Raw genomic sequence first — 12330 nt, forward strand, 5'->3', positions numbered from 1 at the left:
TGCCTTCGTCACTGACTGCGTCGATCCGATCTGCCTACAGGATATTCGGAACCTCCAAAGTGATTCGGCAAGATATGTTTATTTGTTTCCTTGCAAAACTTTGGGCTTTTGTTTAAGTTATTTAAATATAAAAATGACTCTAAACCGTTCAGCATAATGAAAATGATTTCGACTACCATGAAAATGTCCTTGCGCTTTCTTTTCAGAAGTGAGTAAATAGCGAGCGGTCAAACATGCGATCCCCGACAGGTGGAAGCAAAGATTAAGTTTTTGCCTCGGCCGCTTCAATAGCCAATACCTTGAAAACAAAAATGTTACAGGATATCTGCTTTCAACCCTTTATTTCAAGAATGCTGCCAAAAGGTAGACTATTTTTATTGGAAAAAAACTATAAATTCGGCCCCAAAACTGTGTTTAATTTCAGATGAAAACAAAGACTATATTTATTTATTTTCGTTTAAAACTCACTAAAAAAAAAAAAAAAAAAAAAAAAGCTTAACTTGAAGTTCAAAAGACCGGCTCGCACCTCATCAAAACCGAGATGACACTGTTAGCTAAAAAGGTATATCAGTAGGCTAGCATGTAGATTGTGCGGCACTGCGTAATCATTTGTTGGTCGAAAATAGGTATACAAGGAATAGTTTTACTGATAAAAATATCTCAAACAGTTTGTTTTTCGATTTGACGGACTGTATTTCTATCAGTTGTTCGTAGACGAATGAGCTTTCACGAACTTATTAAACCCACTTAAGAAATTTGTCGGTGAGCCTTTCTCCGGATTAGTCAAAGGGCTGGTTGGTGAGCTTTTCTCCGCACCCGCCTGTCTTGCGGTGACTTTTTCTCCGGTGAGCCTTTCGCCAATGAGCCTTTCGCCGGTGAGCTTTTCTGCGGTGAGGTTTTTTCCACCGTTTGCCATGAAGAGGTTTTTGAGATCGCCTAACTTTGGCGATAACTCACACTGCGGGCTCTAAGCATCCTAGAAATTTTCCTATTAAAACAGCAATCAAGGACCAAAAACACCGAGGCCATCTCAGGCGATGAGAGAAGCATTTCCCGAAACCTGGACCAGTGTCAGCCAATAGCAAGCGAAAGATCCTCTCGTCTCCGACCGGTGAACTCGCAAAACGATATCTCGAATGCGCGCGGCTCGTCGCCCGGACAGCACGGACACCCGGACGCCCGGACTTCCGCGAGTCCGGGGGGCTAAGTGACCGGCCTCTCCCCCCTCCCCCCCCCTCCTCTAAAATTTCCCGTTTTGCTGGCACCTCCTCTCCCCCTCCCTCACCGAGGACAACTTGACAAAGGCGCCCGCCTCTCCCACACCAAACCCAAAAAATAATCCTGGCTACGGCACTGGACTGGGTGCATATCGGCGGCTGTCGTTCTCGCACCAATTACAAAATTTCGATTCCGGTGTCGTAGCGGGGCCCAACAGGTTATAATCACGACTGAAAGTAAACATGTCGCCGTCCTTTAGATGCGGGGTGTATATTTGAAATTGCTAAGCCTCCTGATAAAGGGAAATTAAACAAAAACGCGAAAGCAGTGGATGTGCGTTCTCGTGTTTGCCTCTGTATTCCCAAAAATTAACAAAAAAAAACGGCCATGTCTGCGGCGTAGTAAATATGATGTCTCTTCCTTTAGCTCGTGGCCGACTGAACGAGTAAATTAATGGTTCGAATCCCAGACTAATTTCCCCAATTCTTTTTTTTTAATTCGTTCTTTTGTTTTAAAAGTTCTGCTCAAGGTGTAGCACTATTTTATTCAATTAATATTTTTTTTTTAAATATATAACATCTTTGTTAGTATTTTATAAGGAGGATTCTATGTCGTACAGGGCATGGTTATCCTAATAATTCTACCTCCTACCATTGGGTAGGAGGTAGCCATGTGGTTGCAAAAAGGTTAAAAGTCTTTGGTTGCTTTCGAAAAAGCGCGTTTTTTGGGGGGGTTTAGTTCGAGCGACACTTCTCTTATTAACTATGCCGCTTTCCCTGGCTCTGCGTAACAGTGCGTATATTATAATGTACATAGCTTGAAAAATGCAAATGTCTCCTTTTGCACTATTTCGCGTATTTATCCGTACTTAGCTGTGATTTGTTTACTGTTTTATAATCTAATTAAGGCCTTTAAATATTGGCACAGGTTTCTGCGATCAACGCTGTACCGGATTTAACCAATGTTGGACAAGTCAGGCGTCAGGAGGGTGGAACAGGCGAACCGAAATTCTAGCTTCTAATGAAGACGGCACCGTCAGATGTATCTTTGATTCACCCGCATTCACAACGCCACATTGATGGCACTATCGCAACTTCTTAGTAACCTGTATACCACATTTTACTCATTGTTACTTTAGATGCGGCCCCACAGGATTTCCCGCTATGAGCGAGTCGACTTTTTTATGAACACCAGCTTTCCTGAGTGAGATTAAATACTATCACCTTCCCAAAACTACCACCCATTTCTCCCCCTCCCCCCCAACCACCCTTTTACTGGTAGGGAGAGGTCAGTAGGGAGTTTTAGTACACCGTTTCCACAGCCCGCTACGGACCCACATAGCGCTCCTTAGTCCACCACAAGACCTTGAACTGTGACTAAAAGGTTGGCGGCTCGCATGCCCAGCTGCTTTGTTTTCTTTACGAATATCGTAGCGGAGGAGAAAAACGATCTACTAGAACTCCCTAGTATATGACAATTCAATGCCATTCTATTCTTACGACGCCCAAATGAATATCAAAAGGAATACGAATATTAACACGTTATAGGATTTTCCTGAGGACATGTCAGAATTGACTATAACCAACGTTGTCTTGGTGCGCTTGATACAGCTCACACGGAAAGAATACAAACACTGAAAATATACGAGTGACAGGCAGACACAGTTCTTTCAACGAGCAACTACAGTTAAACTATGCCAATTACACTATGATGAACCACTTTGGTCACAGAGAAAATTAAGTAAAGACGGAAATACTAAAAGATACTTGAAAAAGATAAAAGTAAAGATAGCTGAGTTTAACTTCCTGAAAAGGAAGAAGTATAAAAAAACTTGGAGGAGATGTTTTCTATGACAACTTAAGCGCTAGGAAATCCATCCCTGATGTCGATAATGACCCCGAGGGCTCGGAAACATTTTCTGTGGCAGTTTTAATCTTAAATGCTTCGATTATCTCTCGCCCATACTTGTCCTTGTGTGAGCCTAGCACGGTAGTGTTTTCATAGCTAGGAGAGCAAACTCGGCAGGTGCGGGCATGAAAACAATTATATGGTAGGAGTCGGATGACGCCTTGTTGACTTCAAGAAAGTGCTCCCTAAGGCGAACGTTGAGGCATCGTCCCGTCTGGCCGATGTATTGGCTGCCACAACTGAGCGGAATAAAATAAATTGGCTTCTCTTGGCATTTCACGTATTTGTTGATGTGTTTTGATGGTGCATTCTGGTGGACAACTTTCGTTATTTACCCTTTGGCACATTTGTTTTAGCTTCATTCGACATGTGAACATTACCTTCGTGTCGAAGCGGGCAACGAGAGTCTTCAGGCGATGGGCAGTATTATGCACGTATGGAATACAACCCGGAAGTGTGTGGCTGGGTCCTTTGTTGTTAGATGATCGACGGTTAGGGCCTGTAATGAGATGCTAAAGGGTAGTACGGAGGAGTTCCGCTGGATAGCCGGCTTACAGAAGACGGTCATGCTGACGTTGGACGCTTGCTGATGAGAGGTGGGGGCAGGATTTTGAACGAGAAGAGGCAAACAGGGTGTACCTTGAGGATGAAGATGAAGCCTGAAATCCAGATACTGTAGTCCCTCTTCTGTTGGCTCTTCACTCGTAAACCTAAGACCCGACGAGCAGGAATTGAATGCTTCACAAATGGCCCGCGAGGAGGTGAAGGTCGCATGAATAACAATCGTCTACGTATCGATACACGCGGAATTCGGGGGTGAAAATATCCAGTGGGGGCTTGACTGATCGGTCTACGTACATGAGAAACACTTCACTGAGTATTGAGGCTAGGCAGCAGCCTATATAAACACCCTACTTTTGTCTTAATATTTCTCCGTTGTATTCAACGAGAGTTGACTGAAGGTATAAGGCAAGGAGATCTGTGAACTTCTTAACGGAAATCCCTGAGGTATTTTGAAACTTACAGAGACCGTGTTTATGGCTCGCATCAGACACAGAATTCAAGAGAATCCGGGGATGTAGACTGTAGTAAAGCTCTTCTATGTGTAAAGAAAATATGGAGAGTGGCTAGGTGGTGGAGTGTAGGGAGGTACGGTGCGAGATAAGATTTGTGGAGTTTGAAATCCTACAGGGCTGGAGGAGCGGCACCGTGGAGAGATATTTTTACAAGAATAAGGCCAAAGGTTTCTGCCAGCAACCTCTTTAAGATACAATGCTTCTGAGCGGCAGGCCTTCCTTATGTGTAAAGGCAAAAAGACTGTGCACTTTGATGAACCTGCCCACTCTCAAGAAAACGCTCGGATCACCTGCAAAACAATATTTTTCCGCATTTTCCGCAGGTAAGGCAGATAAGGAAGGCGTGCCTCTCAGGATCGGTGCCGAGTGGGCGAGCGCAGACCAGCTCGGAGCACGTGAAGCGAAAGCTCGCGCTGCAGAACCCAGGAATCCTAGGTTCAATCCCCACCCCTGCTCGTTTCTATCTGGATGAGCATCGCACCGCCCAGAGCCGTATATGTAGAGAGTTTGGTCAATGGGAGGCGCGGGCAGAGCCAGGGCGTGCGGCAGACTTGGAAAGAGGGCTTGGCATGCTCTCTTGACCAACCAGAAGCCGAAAAGAATCCCCTAGCGGTGGTAGCGAGAAACAATTCTGAGCCGATCGATCATCGAAGGTCTATGTTCGTATATGGTTTAAATAAGTGCGTAAGAGTGAAGTGTAGTAACTCTTTATGGTTGGAAATAGGGTTCACGTGTTGTTTTATCATGATCATGCAGAAAGATGTAGGAAACGAATGCGCCGCTCAACTCTGTTTTGCGCGGACAGAGTGTGACCGCTCGGACGGCAGATTCCCGGCCCTCGGCGTTTGGCGTACAGATTATGTCGATCGTTCCGCTAGTCGCACTCTTCCACCATCATTTCTGATGAGCGTGATTAAAACATCACGTGTACCATATTTTCAGCCATCGAGAGTTACTCCAATGCAGTTATCAGGTTTGTTTCTCGCGACCACCGCCAGGGCATTATTTCCGGCTTCTGATTGGTCACATTCGAATTTCTGAAGACGCCCTGGAACACGCCCAGCCCGCTTTCGGCCAATGGCGCCGCTTCATTTGTCTCCTATACTTCCCAACAAATGGCCAAACTCTCTACATATACGGCTCTGGCACCGCCGTGCGGTCGTGTACCACTACTGCGTAGTGCATGTTAAGGACCTCAGGCTAGCGGTTGTACTGCACCGGCTAAATTGCTCATCTGCAGCGAGTGACTCATCGCAACTTTGAAATGGCTGGACAACTACACGCTGTACAAATATCCACACAACCCCAATTATTATTGTGCGACGTCGGAATTTTCGAGCGACGAATATTAAAGCTGTTGATGACATTTAATTTCATAAACTGATATCAGATCATCCAAAGGCCAATAACAGTTGTTCGTGTACAGCACTGCTGTTTTCTTTCTTCTGTCAAAAATGTTTATGAAAATATCCCTGTAGCTAGGTTATTAGAGTTGCAGAATTGTTTTGTTTGGGCCTCTATACAAGATAATCAGATGGGTTACAATAAGTGAAATATTGCTTGCTAATACAAGTGCAGCTACTTGTATCAGGAACCTTTACAGAAAAATAAATGGAGAAACGTAACATTCTCCTATTCATGCAGTTGCTGGTTGCTTAAATATTACTAAGCTGTGAGTGATGTTTGCATTAAAATAGTCAATGAAATTTTATGTCTTGTTACCCTCTGTAAATTACTATCTCAATCCTGTTAGCACTCAGCTCTGCTTGCGTTTCGTGCCGCCAACTTGTATGTACATAGACTTTTAACTCCATTTTTCAAATTATATTGAAGCTGTATGAGAAAGGTAGTGCTATGCAGAGGGATACTTGTCATATCTATAAATCATATTGAAAGCTTCTCCTTGGGGTAGATGTGGAAGCTGATGTTTGGGTCGGTCGCGTAACTGCGGCATTGCGGCACCAAACAGTACTTTACCATTGCTCCCTGAGCTCGACAGCTGCCGAAGCCGATCCACGGGTGTACTGATCAGGCTTCAAACACAGAAAAAATGAGAAAGTACCGAGCGAAGGGTTTTCGAATACTCCGACCAAAGCCAGGTGGAATAGCTAAGACGTAGGATGGGGGATCACGTGAACCCCCATCCTACGTCACGTTCCAGCGATAGCAGCGCTCCAATCGGTCCCGCTCGGGGCTAATACTGAATGACAGGGATTTTTTAGGGGAGCAAGCAACAAACTGGCTCGTTTTTCTTTTTCGTGGATTTGTTTTGTTTTAAGTTTTAAAACACGCGCGGTTTTCTCCGCATACGGTCACATATGTTACAACATTCCATAATTATTTCGAGTGAATGGAACTTGAACATCACAGCCGAAGGCGAAAAAATGTGGGTATTTTTTCTGGACATCAAGCTCTACACACAAAGCTGAGATTCGGTCGTTCTAACAACGGCACACTGAGGATTGATTTCATAAGCAATTGTTTTCTTCTTCAAAATAATAATCATGAGTAAATACAAGTCGGAATTATCGCAGTAAGATAGGGAAGCATGTAAAATGAGTTACATTTTTGGACAATATTGTGATTTATAAAAAAAGAACACGGCCTTATCATTTCTTGCGCATCGTATATCTGTTCGTACTAGAGTTGATTTCTAGAGAAACCTCTGCCTCGTTGAAGCAACTAAGAACAGTAAGAAACGAACTTTCATAAAAAGTGAATCGATTAACGATATCTTTTATGCATCTTCAAGCCTCCCAAAAATTGGTACGTCTCCAAACTTGTATTTAGTTTGTGAACAGGTGTAAACTGGACAGCTGACAAATACTATGAGTATCAGCAAAGAGAGCAAGAGAGGCAGAGACTGAGTGGCAAAATCAAAGTTTGCATCACGTAAAAGAGTGCAAATAGCAATATTAGCAAATTATGCCGTTTATCAAAAGACAGAAGATATTACAATATTTTTTATTCTCTCCTGTTCCTGTTTGTCCGCAGTTTGGGAAATGGAATGCCCAGACTGCCTCTGCAGCTCTTGCATAATTGTCCGAGGCTGCTTCAGAATGGGCGAAGGACAGCGACCATCACGAGAAAACCAGGAGTTAGGACCGTGTACTAGCGCAAGTTTTGAGGCTGCTTGGCAATTTTGGCGTCTGGCGTCGCCAGGCCTATGTAAAAAAGTTGTGAAACAGCGGCCAGCTCAACGTCATCACCAAGCAGGAAATCATGGCGAAATGTGTGCTTGAATCTGTTCGAGATCTGTACTCGAATCCAGCTGGCATTTCCTAGATGGGAGGCAAGTGGGAATACGAAAAAATTATTCGTCACTGCTGGTGTAGATTTTCCTATGTAACTTGAAATAAAACAAAGAGTACGGTTCTCCCTGATTCGTTGTATGGCGCCCACTTCAAACTGTCGCATGCGCCACCAAACCCAGGTTCGACAGAACTGCTGCTTGTAAACCCACTGATGTTTTTGCATGTCGTAATGCGGCTTTCTGGATGCCCGTAAAGAGTGAATGGGCTTATTTTCATATGCCTGTTTTGACATGGTGGGGCGTCTCGTGTAGCGAATTTTTGTCAAATTTGCCGATAGCAGGTACTCCGCTCAGGATTGCACGGACAAATCTTTCTCATAGAGGTGCCACCAAGAATGAGTATTGTGAGGCCGACAGATCTTTATAAATATTTCCTAATTAATCAATGAAACAAACAATCATAATGACCCAATAGATTGCCCCAACACCCAAATGCAGTGTTTGCAACGAGATACGGCTCGCGTGCTTCTTGTTTCTGGCCAGTAATATAGCCCGTGAAACATGACAAAATTCACCGCGAAGACACCCCGCCCCATTCTAAACTCAATTTAAAATGTTCCGGAATTGCTTTCCAAGCCGAAAAAAAAAAAAAAAAAAAAAAAAAAAAAAACGGAAGACGTATGCTTCATTATTTATATTTGTCAAATTAAAAATCCCACATGTTTCATACTTGGTGTCTTTTTTAAACGACTACATATTTCTCTAAGAAAAAAAAGAACAACTTAAAATTACGCACTTGCTGTATGTGCAGGTGAGTTATACCGCCAGGCTGAAACTATAACTTTGTCTCACGTTACAATGGACTGGAGGTCAAAGCTACGGGCCACAAGATCTAATAACGAGCCACTATTTTCGTTACGTGGGCACCACTATCTGCGTTTACGACTAACTGTAGTTATGAACCCCAACTGCAGTTACCGGGAATCACAGTTCGCTGTTGTTACACGCAAGGTCTGTTCTCAGTTAGCTTGAAGAAGGTGATTACGCGGTTGTCGCGCCAGAGAATATACTCACAAATTATGCGACTGAAGTTTAAAAAAAAATATCATATTACACTTCTGGTTGTTTAGGAAAGTTTTCGAACACGTTTCTTCAGCTCTATAGGTTAATTTATAATTAGACTTTCAATGATGGGAGTATAGTCGACTGGGTTAAACTGCGTAGCCGACAAAGTACCGCATAAACTGGAATATAGCTCGAACCGGACTATAGGTCAACCCCCTAATTTACAAGTTGCAAAAATCGGAAAAAAAATTTTATGGCAATAAAATGCAACCTTACCTTGGTAAGAAGGACGTGAAGGACGAGACAACGCGGCACATTTATTGAATCGCTTTGCACGCAATAAAACAGGAAGTGCCTGAGCGTTACTACTCAGATTCGAGAACCCTCGTCCAACGAAGAGTTCACTAACGCAATTGAAAGGGACGATGCCGTTATTTTGAATTGCGCCCTCAGTCCGGAGGCACGAGCGACCTCGACGGCTTTCGTACGGATGCACTCCGACATCACAGGTAGCGATCTGACGCGCAGATCCCGAATAAACTTTGTCCCCTTTGTTTCCGATTCAGGTATACACCGCAGTCCTTCCACGAAATGAAGTTTTCTTCACCTTGCTGCACACCGCCAGTTTTTGTCTCTGGCCCCGCCAGTAGCGTCTTCTACGCCCGCTGATTAACACTCCGGGACCGGCACCGGTAGAATAAACCAAGGGGCACAAGTGAAAGTGAACCGTGACCATCGCATTGGACCATCGTGACAAGTGGAAGAGTGCTAGGCGATGACAAAGAGAAACACGATGGCGCCTTCAGCCACCCAGTGTTGCGAGGTTATTTTTGTTGTTCCGACAGTGACCATCCCAAGCAGCACAGAGTTGGCCAGTCATCGGCCAATGGCTGGCCATGGTCCTTGGCCAAGTGGCCAGACAGTGGCCAGAGACTGGCCGGTGACTGGCCTTTATCTGGCCATTGGCCAATGGCCACTGGCCATCAGCCATCGGCCAAGCATTGGCCAATGAATGGCCACTCTCTGGCCACTGGCCAAAAGACCATCGCCAGACATTGGCCATTGCTTGGCCAAAATCCGCGCTGCTTGGGATTATATAAGGCGAGGGTCAACTTTTTCTGGCCCATTTTCAAAACTAAATTCGACCTATATTCCGCTTTATACTGTAGTCATTATAATCCATTGCTTCTTTATGGCTGCCTGCTTTTCTCGCTGACTGTTTCCGCGCTTGTTCCTGCTCTGCCCTTTTTGTCGAACCCTCGCGTTTCCTCGCCGCAATTTTGTCCACTAAGGAGCTGAGGGTTGTGAAGGTGTGTATCTGCAGGTTCTGAGATGCAGTTTATAATGGCTCCGGGCACTCCCAGCAATGTTGTGTTGGATGATCAGGACGACGAGTGTAATTTATGGGCCATGTTCACCGCCCATCATGCATCTATTCATCAGCGACGTATACATCAGCAGAGTATACTTGCGGACGCCGATCAACTAGTCGCAGAGCGGTAACACGCTGAAAGAACGCGCTGGAAGGCGGCGCCCTGGGTCATCAGCTCCTACCGTCGCACGCTGACGAGCCGGGCGCCGCCATTTTGTCAGTTATCGAGCCAAACTGAGATTGACAAGATCAGCTTACGCAAGCCGCGGTTAACGGATAACCGCAGTTTCATCGGCCGTGTAACTGGGTACAGTGTTGAAGACATAGCGCTCTTCGATTTGGGAACTGAGATGCACTTCACAGCTTAGCTTGGATTGTGATTGAACTGGTGGCCCGCAGCTTTGGGTCCACCGTGTGACGAGTCAAGAATGAATGCAACGAAAAACCGACTAATTAGCTGAACTTCATTAACCTTTATTATAATTAAGGCATAAATTTTATTAGAAAGTTGTTGTGCTTAACCGAAAACCACCATATCAACCATTTTTTTTAAAAGATGTAAATCGCGTATACTATTTTACGGCGCCCAGAAGATCCCTCATATTTCTGGGAGTGAAAATGGAGTTCCGATTTCATATCGCCTCCATCTCCGCACGGCACAGCCCCACGCAGCCAGAGAGATAAATCACGCGCATCGCCGTGAAACCACAGAGATCTGCGAGAAGCGCGGAGATCTGCGAGAAGCGCGGGCGCGTCCAAATTAGGAGTTTTTTTCAGGACGCCGCAAACTGCCCTTTACATCTCTTTAAAAATGAATGAAATTTACAAAATACACACTTCACTGACTACCTTTCTGAACCGAACGACAGTTATCGGTATTCTCACAACATCAAGAATCGCCCTGTATACCCATGCAAAAAAACAGCTAATTGAACTCGTTGGGAAGAGCAGGTGACAAGCTGGCTCAAAACAGCTCATCGGCTGGTTTTGTTCCTTGTGCGGGAGGTCCCCTGCTGACACGAATTAAGCTCTGAACAATCTTTTCGAATCATTCAAATTTTCACTGTACGAACCCCAAAATGGCACAAAGCGGAACAGGCAGGTTGTTAAAAAGAAGGGGAAAAAAAAAAGTCGGAAAATTATACGAAGAGGAAACGAGAGGTGATCTCTTTTTCTCACACTGTGGCGAGAAGGGAAGTGGGGGTCGGGTTCCTTCTCTGTGCTTGCGGCCCGGCCTTTAGCCTCTAGTAAACGTTACTAACACACAGGAATGAGCGTATGTGCTCCTACTTGTGTAACGTATCGTACCATGCGATTGGTTGCTGTAGCGAACATTGAGCGGAACAACGTCGTCTCGCGGAAATTGAGGATGATATTCGTATATCTGCTGCGCCGTGTTATCGAAGTAGCGGTAGTCACCATGGCGTTTTTCCCACAATTGAATTTTTTTAACGCTCACCAAACCCTGTTGGCACCATTATTCGTCCTTCATTCCATTCCAGAATTGTTGCATCTAAGATGACACTACGCTAAGACACTACAGTGTGCTAGTGGAGCATGTTCGGTGCCCACGTGGTCAGGCCTTAATGTTTCCACTGCCGTTTTCTTCTCGTACATTGGACGCATTTTCCACAGCTCATTGCGATTATCCATCACACACGCACAGCCTCGTTGGAGATAACCAAGGTCACTACCGAGGTCTCGAGCCTGGTTAACTGCACGGGAGAATAGAATGGCGGCTTGAAAAGCGCTGCGACTTGTGGCGGCTTGCGTATACTCTCATTCATCTTTCTTTGGTAACTTCTGTTTTTAGTGCATTAGTGTGCCTTGGAAATACATTTAAAAATTTTTTTTTCGATATAATTACTCGTGTGCTGGTCCCACTGCTTACAAATAGTGCAAAATAATTTCAAGACATGTTCCAAAACCAGTCACCGCAACATGCACGCTTTGTATGCCACCTGGGTTCCCTCGTGGCATAGGAACCACGGATGTAGTCGCGACTCGTTTTAGACATGTCTTGAGATTTTGTTTTGTATGATATATTAGCATTATTATCCCGGTGTCACAAGGTTCTTTGTGGTTAATAATCGACAAGATACAATGTCCCTCGTTTTTCATAAAAGCTTGTATTTACAAAAAAAAAATCAAATAGTTCATATGCTTATACAAAAAAAAAGGAAAACTTAGTTAAAGAAATGAAAGAAGGAAAACGCAACAGTCACCATGTCTTTGAGTCACCATGCGCAGCAGCGGGTGTTGTGTCTGGGGCTGTCGTTGTCGGCCGACGGTTGTGGCAGGCAGTCAGGAGCGGGTGCGGTTGGCTTCCGTCGGCGGTCCCAAGAGTCACCGCAACCAGTGCTCGCGCAGTAGGAAGCCGGGCAGCGTAGGTTTCTACGCGCTGCCCTCGCTGGAACAGGCTGCTGGTCAGCAGTAGG

This window comes from Ixodes scapularis, unplaced genomic scaffold (genome assembly GCF_016920785.2).
Source record: "Ixodes scapularis isolate PalLabHiFi unplaced genomic scaffold, ASM1692078v2 PGA_scaffold0__279_contigs__length_252992795, whole genome shotgun sequence".
Lineage (NCBI taxonomy): Eukaryota > Metazoa > Arthropoda > Arachnida > Ixodida > Ixodidae > Ixodes > Ixodes scapularis.